Source organism: Gossypium arboreum, chromosome 10 (genome assembly GCF_025698485.1).
Source record: "Gossypium arboreum isolate Shixiya-1 chromosome 10, ASM2569848v2, whole genome shotgun sequence".
Classification (NCBI taxonomy): Eukaryota; Viridiplantae; Streptophyta; class Magnoliopsida; order Malvales; family Malvaceae; genus Gossypium; species Gossypium arboreum.
The window spans coordinates 36571187-36577186 of record NC_069079.1 but is presented as its reverse complement, the minus strand read 5'-3'; positions in this window follow the sequence as shown (position 1 = coordinate 36577186).

Genomic DNA, 6000 nt, shown 5'->3' with positions numbered 1-6000 from the left:
ACAACTTTTACAAAGTGAATTTTGATGAAAACTTGATTTAGGGACTAAATTGTAAAAATGTGAAATCCATGGAAAAATTCTAATTTTTATGAAATAAATGGGCTGTAAATATTACATGTAAAATGCAGTTAGGCTCAGAACAAGGATTAAATTGCATGAATTTTATTTTTCGAGCCTAAGGACGAAATCATCATTTATTAAAAGTTTAGGGGCAAAATGTTAATTTTTCCTAAGATGTAAATTGGACTAAATTGAGTATGAATTTCATTAAATTAATGTTAAATTTACTCCTATAGATCTGGATAAATTGAATACGGGGTTAGAACGAGGAAAGGAGAAAATGTCGGATTAATAGACTTTATGTATACGAGCAATTATCAAGGTAAGTTCGTATAACTTAGCTATGCATGTTTTTATGCTTGAATTGAATTGTGTATGTGATTGTATAAATATATATATATATATATATATCTGAAATGGTTACATATCCGATAAAGCTCGATAAATGATAATGTTCAAAATAAATGATAATACCCGTAAAGTGATAAATGATAAAAATGTTATTTTTGTGCTTGAGTTAAATATGAAATATGAATTACATAAATGCATAAATATATGAGGTTGAACATATACCCGACAATTTCTTGATAAATGTTAAATCCCGTTTGAATAAATGAAAGTCAATGGATAAAGGTGATTTCCTGTATGAAATGAGATCTTGCATGTGTTGCAAAAAAGGATTTAACTCGGATGAGTAATCCATTAATCTCAATGTGAAAAGGATTTAGCCCAAATGGGTAATCCTGAAATGGACTCTCGAGTATATGTGTTTCAATTAGGATTTAGCCTGGACTGGTAATCCTAATTGACTGGATTTAGCCTGGACTGGTAATCCAGATTGAACTCTATTGGGAATTCTTATCATACAAGGATTTAGCCTGGACTGGTAATCCGACAAAGCCCTTAGAGTGTATGTGTTACAGCTAGAATTTAGCCTGGACTAGTAATTCTGTTGTATGGTATGTGACTCGAGAGTGTACCTAAAAGGTACTACTGGATATGAATTGACGGACTATGGAACTGTACACCTCGAGTGTACTACTTGTGTATTCATCGATGTTTTCAATAATTCAACGGGTAAAATATTAATATGAAAAGAAAAGGGATTTTTGTGACACCCTTAATGTAACCCTAGTCGGAAAGTGGTTTCGGGACCACAAAACTGAGTCATAAAAATAATTAACTGTCATACTTAATGCTTATTATATGTATATATGCATGTGTGAAAATTGCATGTTTGAATTTTGTTAATTGAAAGTGAATTTTATTAAATAGAACTTATGTGTGACACTTTTGAAATGTGATAGGTTAATCTATAAGGATCTATTAATGCATGTTAGGAAATGCTTGTACTTGCATGTCATATTACCCAAAATGTTAGGTAGTGGCCGGCCATGCCATGGGTTAAAACATATTATAAACATTTTGTGTTAAAATGTTGTGTGAGAAATAATAAAATACTAGTTAATGGGAGGAGAAACCAAAGTTGTCTCACCCTTGCTCCTCCATTGCCGTGACTTGAGGGAGGAAGAAGAAAGTTGGGTTGCTTTAATTTTTGGCTTAGAAGATGGCTAGAAGGAGGAAAAAAAACTATGATTTTAGCTAGTTAGGTAGCTGAAATTTCAAGTAACTCGGTAATCCATTGAAGAAGAAGAAGAGGGCTGCAACAAAAAGAAAAATGGAGACAGTTTGCATGTTGAAGAAAACTAAGGATTTAGCTTGTTTAAGAGTTGTATCCTAAGTTGGTAAGCTTTCTAAGCTCCCTCTATCTTTAACTTTGTTGTAAAGAAAATGATGATGGATTGTGGTTGGAAGGCATGAATGCGGGTTGTAGAAAAGAAAAGCTCTTTGATTAGTTGTAAAATTACTCTTGTCCAATTTTGTGCCTTCGTTATGCTGTCCAAAATTTGAACAAATTAATGGTTCTATTTTCATGCCGATTAGGGATTGATAAATTGAGTCTAATAGCTAAAATATTATGTTATTCTTACTAAGTTTCAGTTGTTAGTAGTGACGTAACAATTTGACAATTAAATGCATAAATGACTGCTGGAAACTGCAGCTTGAAAACAAATTGTTCCAGCATGTAAATGCTGATTTGAATGTGCTGTAATATGTGGAGGAATTGGTCTCACTGCATGTTTGAAATAAAAGAAAACAATGGTTGTTAAATATTAGTTTTTGTTGCTAATCGAATGGGTTTAATTCATTGTTCAAGGGGCTATAAATTGGTGTTAATTAAGCTATTCGGATGGTCTAATAAAACATCCTGAATGTTAAATAATGCTTGCTGTCCAGATTGAAATTATGCTAGAAGGTTGAACAATTGTTGTTCAAATGGAATTTTGGAGTGTTTAATGGACTCCATGTTGCTAAAATTTACATGAATAGAAATTTCTAAGCTTAAATTGTAAGAATTTGAGTTGCGTGGTTTAAATTGTCAAAGATGCATTTGGCAATTGATTATAATTTGCTAAAGGGTGTAAAGTATTGATAGTTCTAAATGGTACATAGTTAAATGAAGATGGAAGCTTGATAAACTTTTATTTAGAATGGAAGTAGGAGAAATGTGTATTCGCCATGTTGTGATGAGTTGAATTTGAATGGTTGATGCCTTAGTTTATAAATGGTCATTAGATGAGTTTTAAACTTGTTAAAGTTTGATAATTTGGGGGTGTTAAGTTGGGGAAAACGTGTAATAAAAATGGGTTGATAATGTTTGTTTGTTAATTGATGTTTGCACCTTAAATAGTTGAAATAAAGCTTGCCGATTATGATTAAATGTTTAAATTGTAATGGTCATATATAGGTATATATATATATATATGCCTTATGTATGTACCATGTACACATAAGGACATTCGGCAATATGATTAAATTCATGTATAAGGAAGCATGATAAATTAAGTGACTCCTTTCTTGTGAATGTGAATTAGATATAAATTAAATAAGCATGAAATCGAGTCATGGCATGTTTTATTAAATATGATACATATTGAAATCTATTGTTTTAGATATAGATTAAATGATATGTGATTGCCAAATGTGATTGTTAAGTGAATAATATTAGTTAAGTACTTAAGCAAATCTATTGTTTTACTTAAGCTTAAGAGCAAAGAGGATCAAAGTCGGATAGGGAAAAGAGAAAGTAAGCGAATAGCCGTGGATATCTAGTCGTCGACCACTTCCGAGGTAAGTTTTAAGTGATTAAACGTTGAGTAAATTCAATCATAATAGGACATAATGAGTTGATTTAATAAGATATGATGTGGCCATGATATGTCTTAAACTCAAATGGTAAGTTCATAAGTGTTTAGACTTGGAAATTTAAGGGCAAATTGTAATAATTTGCTTAGGACAGCAGCAGTAATGTGATTTTAGAAAATCACTATAAATTGTTGGTTTGGAATTATAGGCTAAATAAAATATGTAATCAAAGCTTAATTAGTCTAGTTTCTTATAAAAGAGACCGTGTAAGCAAAGAAATTTCCTATAAAGAGATATTTAAAGTTGTGTGAGACAGTGTCAGAATGACTCCGAAATCCCCTGTTCTGTTTTTAGAAAATCATTATAATTTGTACAAAAATGGTTATAAGATAAAATTTATATGCTTAGACTCCTTAATGAGTCTAGTTTCTAATTAAATCAAATAGAACATATTTTGAATTCTGTATAATGAGAAATTTGATTCATAGTGAAGACTGGTCAGATTAGTCAAACAGTGAAACAGGGGAAACTTTAAGAAAAATCTGGTATTGATTGGCCAAACATAAAATTCTAAAAATTTTATGGATGGAAGATATATGAGTCTATATTCAGGAAAAATTAACAGCAATTGATTTTGAGTTTTGTAGCTCCAGTTATAAATAATTTAGTAACTATTGCTCAGGAAAACAGCTTGTAGTGAATATGTGATTTTGTTGTAAACATTGATGAAACTATTTGAGTTGCTTATAAGCTATTGCTGAAATTGATGTACAAGATAAATATATATATGTGTGGTAAAGCCGAATGGCTAGTGTGATATATGTATGAGATATGTATATGTGGTAAAGCTGAATGGCTAGTGTGATATATGTATGAGATATGTATATGTGGTAAAGCCGAATGGCTAGTGTGATATATGTATGAGATATATATGTGTGGTAAAGCCGAATGGCTAGTGTGATAAATGTATGAGATATGTATATGTGGTAAAGCCGAATGGCTAGTGTGAAATATGTATGAGATATGTATATGTGGTAAAGCCGAATGGCTATTATGAAATATGTATGAGATATATATGTGTGGTAAAGCCGAATGGCTAGTGTGATATATGTATGAGATATGTATATTTGGTAAAGCCGAATGGCTAATGTGAAATATGTAGGAGATGTGTGTATATTGTGGCCGAATGACCAAATGTGAAAGGTGTGTATTATTATATATTTGATGAGGCAAATGAATTACAAATATGACAGTCGATGTGAATGTTGTAACATGTGATTAAATGTACATGAAACTTGGAAATATATTCCGGGTAAGACTCGATGACTACGTGTGGAGATTATGTCCGGGTAAGACCCGATGACTACGTGTGGAGATTTTGTCCGGGTAAGACCCGATAACTACTTGTGGGGACTATTCGAGCTAAAGGTTTCGCTGAAGATTCGAGTAAAGCATAAGATTATACGACTTCACAGTAACAATTGGTAATAAATACGTTCAATGCATTAAGTTGGTCAGGTATGTATTTTGAGATTATATTTAAGCTTGATTTGGACTAAATCACAAGGTCGTTATGTGATGCATATGTGAGTAAAGCAATAAGACTGTTCTATGATTATTGTGCATTTGGACAATGTGGAAAGTTAGGTGAAAATATGTAATGTACCTATGTTTATAAGAGATCACTATCAAGTGAGAATTTATCTGCCTATTATATATGATGAGATGTGCATATTCGGTAAAGGGATGGTATGCCCGAAGGAAGAGTGAAATAAAATACGAACAACTATGTTATAATTTGATTGTTATCTGTTGACCTTGCTTAAAACTTACTAAGCATTGTAATGCTTACTCCGTTTACTTTGTTTCCTCTGTTTTATAGATCTCATTTGGAAGCTACAGGGCTCGGGGATCGTCAGCAACTAGTCACACTATCACTATCCATTGTTTGGTACTGCTATGTTTTGGATTATCTTATAGCATGTATAGAATAGACTAGTAGTGGGAGGATATTTTGGTTAATGTATATAAGCTATGCGAATATGACATCTTTTGAATGTTTACTTTTATAAGTTTTTTTTTAAATTTTATCCCTGGTTGTGTCTAGCAATTATCCAATTGAATGATCTTTACTTCAAGAAAATGAAAAAAAAATTTACTGTTCTGATATGAGTTTCAAGTCCGGTAATGCCCCTTTACCTATTCTGGCGACGGATACGGGATAGGGGTGTTACAATTTTTACACGTATCTGCCTAAAATATGTGAAAATGGTGATACATGATATATGGAAATATGAAATGATGACATGTATGCATGGAATTTATTTGATAAATATATTTATCCATGATTATAGATTTGTACACCTTGAGTGTACTACACATGTGACATTGATATTTCGAATGATTTAATGGATAAAGTTCCGACATGAAATAATCTGAATGTGAGATGAAATAATATGAAAAAGTACTTGAAATACAAAGATATGAGTTATACATGTTACATGAATACATGATGTGGAAAGCATATGTACTTGAAAATCTGATTGTTGATGAATTCATCTATGTTTCTTAATGTTATTATGGAATGAGTGACTAACAAGAATAATAAGGATATGTGTAGGGCTTGTGACCAAATGGTTTGATTATTCCCTGATTGTTTAGCTTGAATATGAATGGTTGGTAAGTTAATTGTCAAGTTATACAGACTTACTAAGCATTATATGCTTACTCCAT